We start from the raw sequence: 12,698 nt of genomic DNA on the forward strand, positions 1-12,698 counted from the left end.
TCTTTGATAAGTTCGAATTTTCTACCTCTGTCTTCCATTTTTCTTTTCCTCTGACACCTCAAGGAATCTCTATACTGTGACATAGAGGATTCCACATTTTCTTGTTCTATTCTCTTTCATATGAGCAGGAGCAGAGACAAAGGCATTCTTGTTGAAGCTGACCCTGAACCTGAAAGGACCTTGAAGCGAAAGCTAAGAGAAGCTAAGGCACAACTCTCTGTTGAGGACCTGACCGAATTCTTCAAAGAAGAAGAACCCATGGCAGCCGAAAACAACAACAATGCCAACAATGCAAGGAAGGTGCTGGGTGACTTTACTGCACCTACTCCCGACTTCTATGGGAGAAGCATCTCTATCCCTACCATTGGAGCAAACAACTTTGAGCTTAAGCCTCAATTATTTTCTCTAATGCAACAGAATTGCAAGTTCCATGGACTTCCACTGGAAGATCCTCATCAGTTTTTAGCTGAGTTCTTGCAAATCTGTGACACAGTCAAGACTAATGGGGTTGACCCTGAGGTCTACAGACTGATGCTATTCCCTTATGCTGTAAGAGACAGAGCTAGAATATGGTTGGACTCACAACCTAAAGAAAGCCTGGACTCTTGGGAAAAGCTAGTCAATGCCTTCTTGGCAAAGTTCTTTCCACCTCAAAAATTGAGTAAGCTTAGAGTGGAAGTCCAAACCTTCAGACAGAAGGATGGAGAATCCCTCTATGAAGCTTGGGAAAGATACAAACAATTAATCAGAAAATGTCCCTCAGACATGCTTTCTGAATGGAGCATCATAGGTATTTTCTATGATGGTCTCTCTGAACTATCCAAGATGTCTTTGGATAGCTCTGCTGGAGGATCTCTTCATCTGAAGAAGACGCCTACAGAGGCTCAAGAGCTCATTGAAATGGTTGCAAATAACCAATTCATGTACACTTCTGAAAGAAATCCTGTAAACAATGGGACAAGTCAGAAGAAAGGAGTTCTTGAGATTGACACTCTGAATGCCATATTGGCTCAGAACAAGATATTGACTCAACAAGTCAATTTGATTTCTCAAAGTCTGTCTGGAATGCAAAATGCACCAAGCAGTACTAAGGATGCTTCATCTGAAGAAGAAGCCTATGATCCTGAGAACCCTTCAATGGAAGAGGTGAATTACCTAGGAGAACCCTATGGAAACACCTATAATTCTTCATGGAGAAATCACCCAAATTTCTCATGGAAGAATCAAGAGAGACCTCAACAAGGTTTCAACAACAACAATGGTGGAAGAAACAGGTTTAGCAATGGCAAGCCTTTTCCATCATCTTCTCAGCAACAGACAGAGAATTCTAAGCAGAACCCCTCTGACTTAGCAACCATGGTCTCTGATCTAATCAAAACCACTCAAAGTTTCATGACTGAAACAAGGTCCTCCATTAGGAACTTGGAGGCACAAGTGGGACAGCTGAGCAAGAAAGTTACTGAACTCCCTCCTAGTACTCTCCCAAGTAATACAGAAGAAAATCCAAAAGGAGAGTGCAAAGCCATAACCATGGCTGAATCTAGAGAGGGAAGAGAGGAAGTGGACGCCACTGAGGAAGGCCTCAATGGGCGTGCACTAGCTTCCAATGAGTTCCCCAATGAGGAACCATGGAAATCTGAGGCTCAAAATGAGACCATAGAGATTCCATTGGACTTACTTCTGCCTTTCATGAGCTCTGATGAGTATTCTTTCTCTGAAGAGGATGAGTATGTCACTGAAGAGCAAGTTGCTAAATACCTTGGAGCAATCATGAAGCTAAATTACAAGTTATTTGGAAATGAGACTTGGGAGGATGAACCCCCTTTGCTCACCAAAGAACTGGATGACTTGTCTAGGCAGAAATTACCTCAAAAGAGACAAGACCCTGGGAAGTTTTCAATACCTTGTACCATAGGCACCATGACCTTCAAGAAGGCTCTGTGTGACTTAGGGTCAAGTGTAAACCTCATGCCTCTCTCTGTAATGGAGAAGCTAGGGATCTTTGAGGTACAAGCTGCAAGAATCTCACTAGAGATGGCAGACAATTCAAAGAAACAAGCTTATGGACTTGTAGAGAATGTTTTGGTGAAAGTTGAAGACCATTACATCCCTACTGATTTCATAGTCCTAGAGACTGGGAAGTGCATGGATGAATCTATCATCTTTGGCAGACCCTTCCTTGCCACAGCAAAGGCTGTGATTGATGTTGATGGAGGTGAATTGATCATTCAAGTGAATGAAAAATCCTTGGTGTTTAAGGCTCAAGGATATCCCTCTGTCACCATGGAGAAGAAGCATGAAGAGCTTCTCTCAAATCAGAGACAAACAGAGCCCCCACAGTCAAACTCTAAGTTTGGTGTTGGGAGGCCACAACCAAACTCTAAGTTTGGTGTTGAACCCCCACATTCAAACTCTAAGTTTGGTGTTGGGAGGTTCCAACATTGCTCTGAGTATCTGTGAGGCTCCATGAGAGCACTCTGTCAAGCTACTGACATTAAAGAAGCGCTTGTTGGGAGGCAACCCAATGTTATATTTTATCCATTTTCCTTTGTTATTTTATGTTTTTTGTAGGTTGATGATCATAAGAAGTCACAAAATCAATTGAAAAAGCAAAAACAGAATGAAAAACAGGAAGAAAAACAGCACACCCTGGAGGAAGAACTCACTGGCGTTTAAACGCCAGTGAGGCTAGCAGTTGGGCGTTTAACGCCCAGTCTGGCACCATTCTGGGCGTTTAACGCTAGAAAGGGGCACCAGACTGGCGTTAAACGCCAGAAAAGGGCAAGAACCTGGCGTTAAACGCCAGAAATGGGCACCAGCCCAGCGTTTAACGCCAGAAATGGCTCAAAACGTGATTTTGAATGCCATTTGGTGCAGGGATGACTTTTCCTTGACACCACAGGATCTGTGGACCCCACAGGATCCCCACCAACCCCACCACTCTCTCTCTCTTCTTCACCCATTCACCAATCACCTCAACACCTCTCTCCCAAAAACCCCCCACCTATCAAATCCCACTATCATCTTCACTCCTTCATTTTCACACACCCTAAACACTACTTCTTCCCCTTTTGGCCGAACCACAAAGCCATCTCCCTCTCCTCCATTTCTTCTTCTTCTACTCTCTTCTTTCTTCTTTTGCTCGAGGACGAGCAAACCTTTTAAGTTTGGTGTGGTAAAAGCATTGCTTTTTGTTTTTCCATAACCATTTATGGCATCCAAGGCCGGAGAAACCTCTAGAAAGAGGAAAGGGAAGGCTAAAGCTTCCACCTCCGAGTCATGGGAGAGGGAGAGATTCATCTCAAGGGTGCATCAAGACCACTTCTATGAAGTTGTGGCCATGAAGAAGGGTCAACTTTGATCAAAGGTTGGACCAAGTCCTCATAGATATCTGTGAAGAGGGCGCCCAATGGAAGAGAAACTCAAGAGGGAAGCCGGTTCAACTGAGAAGGCATGACCTCAAGCCCATCACTAAGAAAAGGATGGAGCAAACAAGAGACCCCTCTCATCAAGAGTTCCCTGAGATGCCTCAAGGGATGCACTTTCCTCCACAAGACTATTGGGAGCAACTAAACACCTCCCTAGGAGAATTGAGTTCCAACATGGGACAACTAAGGGTGGAGCACCAAGAACATTCCATCCTCCTCCATGAAATTAGAGAAGATCAAAGAATCATGAGAGAGGAGCAACAAAGACAAGGAAGAGACATTGAGGAGCTCAAGCACTCCATAAGGCCTTCAAGAGGAAGAACAAGCCGCCATCACTAAGGTGGACCCGTTCTTTAATCTCCTTGTTCTTTACTTTCTTGTTTTTCGAAAATTATGCTTTATGTTTATCCATGTTTGTGTCTTATGATCATTAGTGTCTTAGTGTCTATGCCTTAAAGTTATGAATGTCCTATGAAATCCATCACCTTTCTTAAAAGAAAACTGTTTTTATTACAAAAGAACAAGAAGTACAGGATTTCGAATTCATCTTTAAAACTAGCTTAATTAGTTTGATGTGGTGACAATACTTTTTGTTTTCTGAATGTATGCTTGAACAGTGCATATGTCTTTTGAATTTGTTGTTCATGAATGTTAAAATTGTTGGCTCTTGAAAGAATGATGAAAAAACGGAGACATGTTACTGAGGATCTGAAAAATCATAAAAATGATTCTTGAAGCAAGAAAAAGCAGTGAATACAAAAAAAAAAGAAGGAGAAAAACGAAAAAAAAAAGGGGAGAAAGAAAAAGAAAAGAAAAAGAAAGAAATAAAGTTGTGATCCAAGGCAAAAAGAGTGTGCTTAAGAACCCTGGACACCTCTAATTGGGGACTCTAGCAAAGCTGAGTCACAATCTGAAAAGGTTCACCCAATTATGTGTCTGTGGCATGTATGTATCCGGTGGTAATACTGGAAGACAGAGTGCTTTGGGCCACGGCCAAGACTCATAAAGTAGCTGTGTTCAAGAATCATCATACTTAACTAAGAGAATCAATAACACTATCTGGATTCTGAGTTCCTAAAGAAGCCAATCATTCTGAATTTCAAAGGATAGAGTGAGATGCCAAAACTGTTCGGAGGCAAAAAGCTACTAGTCCCGCTCATCTAATTTGGAGCTAAGTTTCATTGATAATTTGGAGTCTATAGTATATTCTCTTCTTTTTATCTTATTTGATTTTCAGTTGCTTGAGGACAAGCAACAATTTAAGTTTGGTGTTGTGATGAGCGGATAATTTGTACGCTTTTTGGCATTGTTTTTAGTATGTTTTTAGTATCTTTTAGTTAGTTTTTATTATATTTTTATTAGTTTTTAGTTAAAATTCACTTTTCTGGACTTTACTATGAGTTTGTGTGTTTTTCTGTGATTTCAGGTATTTTCTGGCTGAAATTGAGGGATCTGAGCAAAAATCTGATCCAGAGACTCAAAAGGACTGCAGATGCTGTTGGATTCTGACCTCCCTGCACTCGAAGTGGATTTTCTGGAGCTACAGAAGCCCAATTGGCGCGCTCTCAACGGCGTTGGAAAGTAGACATCCTGGGCTTTCCAGTAATATATGATAGTCCATACTTTGCCCAAGATTTGATGGCCCAAACCGGCGTTCAAAGTCACCTACAGAAATTCTAGCGTTAAACGCCGGAACTGGCACCAAAATGGGAGTTAAACGCCCAAACTGGCATAAAAGCTGGCGTTTAACTCCAAGAGGAGTCTCTACACGAAAATGCTTCATTGCTCAGCCCAAGCACACACCAAGTGGGCCCGGAAGTGGATTTTTATGTCATTTACTCATCTTTGTACACCTTAGGCTACTAGTTTTCTATAAGTAGGACCTTTTACTATTGTATTTGACATCTTGGTAGCTATCTTTGAGTTTCATGCTATCTTAGATCATTTGGGAGGCTGGCCTCACGGCCATGCCTAGACCTTGTTCTTATGTATTTTCAACGGTGGAGTTTCTACACACCATAGATTAAGGTGTGGAGCTCTGCTGTACCTCGAGTATTAATGCAATTACTATTGTTCTTCTATTCAATTCCGCTTGTTCTTGTTCCAAGATATCACCTGTTCTTCAACTTGATGAATGTGATGATCCGTGACACTCATCATCATTCTCACTCATGAACAAAGTGACTGACAACCACTCTTGTTCTACAAGCATACGAGGCTTAGTGAATATCTCTTGGATTCCTGATACACGATGCATGGTTGATCGCCTGACAACCGAGTGCTCGCCTGACAAACGAGCCAGCCATTCCGTGAGATCAGAGTCTTCGTGGTATAGGCGAGAACTGATGGCGGCATTCAAGAGAATCCGGAAGGTCTAACCTTGTCTGTGGTATTCTGAGTAGGATTCAATGATTGAATGACTGTGACGTGCTTCAAACTCCTAGCAGGCGGGGCGTTAGTGACAGACGCAAAAGGATCGATGGATTTTATTCCGGCCTGACCGAGAACCGACAGCTGATTAGCCATATGCTGTGACAGAGCATGGGAACATTTTCACTGAGAGGATGGGAGGTAGCCACTGACAATGGTGAAAACCTACATGAGCTTGCCATGGAAAGGAGTAAGAAGGATTGGATGATGACAGTAGGAAAGCAGAGAGACGGAAGGGAAGGCATCTTCATTCACTTATCTGAAGCTCTCACTAATGATATACATAAGTATCTCTATCTTTATCTTTATGCTTTATTCGTTTATCACTATACCCAATTGAGTCTGCCTGACTGAGATTTACAAGGTGACCATAGCTTGCTTCATAGCAACAATCTCCGTGGGATCGACCCTTACTCACGTAAGGTATTACTTGGACGACCCAGTGCACTTGCTGGTTAGTTGTGCGAAGTTGTAGTGATCACAATTTCGTGCACCATCAACCCTGACCTTTCTGTACTAAATTGGTCATAACTTGAGCTACAGAGGTCCAAATGAGGCGCTTTTAGTGGCATTGGAAAGTTAACGTCTGGGGCTTTAAAATGATATACAATTTTCTGTAGTGGACATAAGTTTACGTGAGCGGATGCACATGTCTGTGCGTCCACACAGGTCCTTGCACGTGACCTCATTAATTGCAACTCGCTGGCAACGATTTCTGGGCCCCCAAAACCTAATCCAACTCATTTTTTTGAAGCTATTTAAGGCCAAATTGAAGAAGGATGAAGGGGGGGCAATTAGGTTTAGCTTTTATCATGTTTGTTAGTTTCTAGAGAGAGAAGCTCCCCACTCTCTCTAGAATTAAGGTTTATTAGTTTAATTTCTCTTTAATGTCCGTCTTTAATTCTTGTTTTAGTGTAATTTTCTTTATGTTTTCATGTTCTTTCATCTTGTTCTTCTTCATTTCTCTTGTTATTTCCTTTATTTTGTCATTTTTATGTTTATGCACACTTTTGTTATTTTAATTCCAATTAATGCAAATTTATGATTCCATGTCATTTATTGCTTTTTTTAGTTGTTATTGTTATTTTCTTACTTTGGTAGCTTTGGAATTTATTTTATTGCAATTTAATATTATTTTATTCTCATGCACACCAAGTGTTTGATAAAATGCTTGGCTTAGTTTTTACTTAGTTTTTCTCTACTCTTGGCTTGAAATTGTTGACTTTGGTGATCCTTGAGTCATTGATGTCCATTCTTGTTTGATACATTAGAGTAGTTAGTTGATTTGGTCTCCTTGACTCTATGTGACCCATTAGTGTTGACATAGGACTTAGGGATTGAAATCAACTATACCTATTTGACCTATCCTCCATGTTAGAGTTGACTAAGTAGGATTAACTCTTCAAAATCATCATGTGTTTATGGTCAATGACTAGGATAGGTAACCTTTACTCTCAATTACTTGCCAAGATGTTTCTTGCATTTGAAGGTTCCTTTCCTTGCATTTAATTGCTTTGATGTTAAATTCTTGCATGTTTAGTTTTCACACTCTTGGTTGAGAAATTGGGTGTTTGGGTGGAATTGAGTTGTGGATGTCCATTCCGCATTGTGTGAGAATAGTTAATTGGTTTGGTTTCTATTGACACTAGTCCTTCACTAAGTAATTAGTGAGTTGACTAGGACTTATGGATTGAGATCAATTACACCCTTTTGACTAATTCTCAAGGAGGATTGACTAATTTAGATTGATTCCACACAATTGCCAAGTTTGTGGTCCATAACTAGGATAGGAATCCTAAACTCCCCAATCCTTGCCAAGAGTTGCCATTTACATTTCTTACATGTTTATTTAATTCCTTGTTATTTACATGTTTTGCTCTCTTGCTTACATTCACAATCCCCATGCTCTCTCTCTTCCACAGCCAATAAATGTACATTTCATTGCAACTCCTACGGAGAACGACCCGAGGTTGAATTACTCTCGATCTCGGTTATTATAATTTGAATTTAAAACATTTGATGTGGGAATTAATTGTTGGTCTAGACTATACTTTCAACGATGGAATTCTATTTTGTGAAAATCTAGATTGACGATAAATTCCTCATTATCAAATTTGGCGTCGTTGCCGGAGAGTTGTAATGGTGTATGTTTTTGGCTATTGTACATATTGTGAATATTGTAAATAGTTTGCTTTTTGGTTGATTGTATATATGTTGCTTGCTTGTTTATGGCTTTTGTAAATATGTTAATATGTGAATAGTTTGCTTTTTGGTTGCTATTGTGAAGATGTTGATTTTGTGAATATGCTTTTCTTGTTGGGAGCTCATGGCTTGTTGGACACTCCATCCAGGCTTGGTGCAATCAATTGGGAATTGTGGAGATTCTAGCATTGTTGGAAGCTCTATGATGAATACAAGTACAAGTCTCCATTAGAGCTTCTCAATAAAGTCCAACTTAAGGACTCTAAATAGAAGTACTAGGTGAGAGATACCCCACCATGGTAACACCTTTCTAACCATCTCTTTGTACATAGTTTCAATTTATTGCATTTTATTTCTTGTACATAGCTTAGGTTTAGTTTAATTTCAAGCTTAATTTGATTAGATTTTAGTTTAGATTATGTGTTTTTGATGAATAATATGTTTTGGGGTTGAAAATGCTATTTTGGATGTCATGTTTAGGTGTTCGCCTCGGGATAGCATCATTTAAAGAACGAGGGTCAGCACAACGTAAAAAAAAAAACAAAAAAACAAAACCAGAAAAAAAAAAAACCAGAGAAGCCTGCCGAAGATGAGGCCAATACGGCTCGCCTTTAGGTGTCCTCCTCGGGATAGCTTCAATAACGAGGGTCAGCACGACATAAAAAAAATGAAAAAAAAACCGAAGGAGCCTGCCGAAGATGAGGCCATTACGGCTCGCCTTTAGGTGTCCTCATCGGGATACCGTCATTTAAAGAACGATGGTCAGCACGACGTGAAAACAACCCGAAAAAAAAATACCAGAGGAACCTGTCGAGGATGAGGCCATTACGGCTCGCCTTTAGGTGTCCTCCTTGTGATAGTGTCATTTAAAGAACGAGGGATAAAACGACATAAAAAAATGGAAAAAAATGGAGCCTGCCAAAGATGAGGCTATTATGGCCCGCCTTTAGGTTTCCTCCTCGGGATAGCGTCATTAAAAGAACGAGGGTCAGCACGACGTAAAAAAATGGAAAAAAAATAACCGAAGTAGCTTGCTGAAGATGAGGCCATTACGGTTCGCCTTTAGGTGTCCTCCTCGGGATAGCATCATTTAAATAAAGAAGGTCAGGACGATGTAAAAAAAACCGGAAAAAAATTGGAGGAGCCTGCCGAAGTTGAGGACATTACGGCTCGCCTTTAGGTGTCCCCCTCGAGATAGCGTCATTTAAAGAACGAATGTCAGCACAACATAAAAAAATTGGAAAAAAACAGAGTAGCCTGCCGAAGATGAGGCTGTTACGACTCACCTTTAGGTGTCCTTCTCGCAATAGCGTCATTTAAAGAACGAGGGTCAACATGTCGTAAAAAAAATGGAGGAGCCTGCCGAAGATGATGCCATTACGGCTCGCCTTTAGGTGTCATCCTCAGGATAGCATCATTTAAATATCGAGGGTCAGCACGACGTAAAAATAAAAAGAAAAAAATAACCGTAGTAGCCTGCCGAAGATGAGGCCATTACGGCTCGTCTTTAGGTGTACTCCTCGGGATAGCGTCATTTAGATAACGAGGGTCAGCACGACGTAAAAAAATAAAAAAAAAAACCAGAGGAGCCTGCCGAAGATGAGGCCATTATGGCTCGCCTTTAGGAGTCCTCATCGGGATAACGTTATTTAAAGAACGACGGTCAGCGCGACGTGAAAAAAAACCGAAAAAAAAACCGGAGGAGCCTGGCGAAGATAAGGCCATTATGGCTCGCCTTTAGGTATCCTCCTCGGGATAGCGTCATTTAAAGAACGAGGGTCAGAACGACGTAAAAAAATTGAAAAAAACCTGAGGAACCTGCCAAAGATGAGGCCATTACGGCTCGCCTTTAGGTGTCACCCTTGGGATAGCGACATTCAAAGAAGGAGGGTCAGCACGACGTAAAAAAAATGAAAAAAAAACAGGAGGAGTCGGCCAATGATTAGGCCATTACGGCCCGCCTTTTGGTGTCCCCCTCGTGATAGCGTCGTTTAAAGATCGACGTCAGCACGACATAAAACAACGGAAAAAAATAACCGGAGTAGCCTGCTGAAGATGAGGCCATTACCGCTCGCCTTTAGGTGTCCTCCTCGGGATAGCATCATTTAAATAATGAAGGTCAGCACGACGTAAAAAAAATAAAAAAAAAAAAAACCGGAGGAGCCTGCCGAAGATGAGGCCATTACAGCTCGCCTTTTGGTGTCCCCCTTGGGATAGTGTCATTTAAAGAACGAGTGTCAGCACAACGTAAGAAAACAAAAGAAAAAACCATAGTAGCCTGCCGAAGATGAGGCCGTTACGGCTGGCCTTTAGGTGTCCTCCTCGCAATAGCGTCATTTAAAGAACGAGGGTCAACACGTCGTAAAAAAAACGGAGGAGCCTGCCCAAGATGAGGCCATTACGGCTCGCCTTTAGGTGTCCTCATCGGGATAGCGTCATTTAAAGATCGAGGGTCAGCACGACGTAAAAAGAAAAGGAAAAAAAAACTGTAGTAGCCTGCCTTAGATGAGGCCATTACGGCTCACCCTTAGGTGTCCTCCTCGGGATAGCGTCATTTAAATGACGAGGGTCAGCACAACGTAAAAAACACGAAAAAAAACCGGAGCAGCTTGCCGAAGATGAGGCCATTACGGCTGGCCTTTAGGTGTCCTCCTCGCAATAGCTGATGACAGGTCATCTTAGCCTAGTTTCACTAGCCTTTTTCTTTTGTTTTTAATTGAATTATGTACTTTCTTGAGTTACAAGCAAGCCAATTTAGGTAGATTTTTATGCTTCCTTTGATTGAATCAACCATAGATAAATTAATGCAAACTCATGAGGTTTTATGCTATAATTGTTGCATATTATGATAAATTGAATATCTTATGATTTTGGGCATAGCTTTGATGTGTTTGGTTGATTAATGATAGGTGAAGAAAGCTTGGAGAAAAGTGGAAGAAAGAAGGAACGGCTAGAAGCAAAGAGGAGACAATGAAACAAGTGAATTTGAACCAGGAAACATAAAGTTGGAGTTGAAGTTAGCCCTCAAACTTTGGCACAAACTTTTGGTGCAAAGTTAGCCTCAAAGTTAGCCCCCTAACTTGAAGGCTAACTTGAGAAGTTGAATTTTCTTCCCTGGGCCACTCAAAGTTTGCGCCAACGTTAGCCCCCAAACTTGGAGGCTAACGTTGGCATGACAATTCTCACCCAGGGTAGCCAAAGTTTGCGCCAACGTTAGCCCCCAAACTTGGAGGCTAACGTTGGCATGTTAATTTCTCCCAGGGGTGGCCAAAGTTTGCGCCAACGTTAGCCCCCAAACTTGGAGGCTAACGTTGGCGCCAATTGTGTTTAAGGAAGGGCCAAAGTTTGCGCTCAAGTTAGACCCCAAACTTGAAGGCCAACTTTGGCACCAGAAAAATGGGTTTGCTGATATGAAAAGTTGGCCTTAAAGTTAGCCCCCTAACTTCAACTCAAACTTTGAATCCAACTTTACAAAACTCAAATCCGGTTCACATGGTTCACTTGGGTTTCTCTCCAAACTTCAAGAGCAATTAACCAAGGCCTCTTTCAACCCAATTCCACCAAGAGTAAGGGCCCAACTCAAGGCTTGAAGATCAATTGAAGAAAGTGTATAAATAGGCTAGAATTCAAGTTATTCGGGGAGTTCCCTTTTTAGAATTTTTCATAGAGCTTTCCTTTCATTTTAGTTACAGAGAGTGATCTTTAGTTTCTTAGTTTGGGGAAGGAGAATTCCATTCTCTTCCTCTTAGTTTTATTGCTTTTAATTTCAATTATAATTGTCTTGGATCTTGGGTTGGAGAATTGAAGGAATTCTGTTTCAATCTCATCCTTGGATCTCTTTTTACGGCTTAATTGAATTTAGTTCTCTGTTAATTGTTCTTCTTCTATTTTCTTTGCAATTTACAATTCTTTTACTATTGTTCTTGTTGGATCTACGAAGGCATTGAGATCTAGACTTGGTTTTCTAGTCTCTGGGTCCTGAGATCTAATTTTCCCATTTCAATTCTCTGTTTCTTGCTTCACTTGTTCATTTACTTTCCTGTTTTAAATCCGATCCAACCCCAATTCCAATTTACTCTTCTGTTTGATGTAATTCAACTTCTCTTTGTTTAATTCCTGCAAATCCAAGTCCCAATCCCCTTTACATTTCAAGTCATTTACATTTCTTGCCATTTAAGATTCTTGCAATTTACATTTCTTGCTCTTTAAGTTTCTGCCACTTAATTTCTTGTTTCTTAAGATTCAGCACTTTAATTTTTGTTCTCTTTAAATTCATGCCAATTTCCCATTCCCTTTACTTTCAATGCAATTTAAATTCTGCCAATTACCAATCAATCAACCAAATCTTGATTCGCTTGACTAATTCAACCACTAAGCTAAAATTGCTCAATCCTTCAATCCCTGTGGGATCGACCTCACACCCGTGAGTTTTTATTACTTGATGCGACCCGGTGCACTTGCCGGTTAGATTGGTGTGTTTTTGGGAGAAATTCATTTTTCAACACAAAATATTCCATCAATAGCGTCATTTAAAGAACGAGGGTCAACACGTCGTAAAAAAAACGGAGGAGCCTGCCCAAGATGAGGCCATTACGGCTCGCCTTTAGGTGTCCTCATCGGGATAGCGTCATTTAAAGA

General features: G+C 40.9%; 1 non-coding gene across 1 annotated transcript; it reads right to left on the reverse strand.

Moving 5' to 3' along the window:
- Nucleotides 1–663: 663 nt before the first annotated feature.
- LOC130943188 (small nucleolar RNA R71) lies at nt 664–771 on the reverse strand. The gene has a single exon (XR_009071717.1). It is a non-coding gene; the product is annotated as a small nucleolar RNA R71 (small nucleolar RNA).
- Nucleotides 772–12,698: the final 11,927 nt, after the last annotated feature.

The sequence above is a fragment of the Arachis stenosperma genome, chromosome 7, assembly GCF_014773155.1.
Source record: "Arachis stenosperma cultivar V10309 chromosome 7, arast.V10309.gnm1.PFL2, whole genome shotgun sequence".
Classification (NCBI taxonomy): domain Eukaryota; kingdom Viridiplantae; phylum Streptophyta; class Magnoliopsida; order Fabales; family Fabaceae; genus Arachis; species Arachis stenosperma.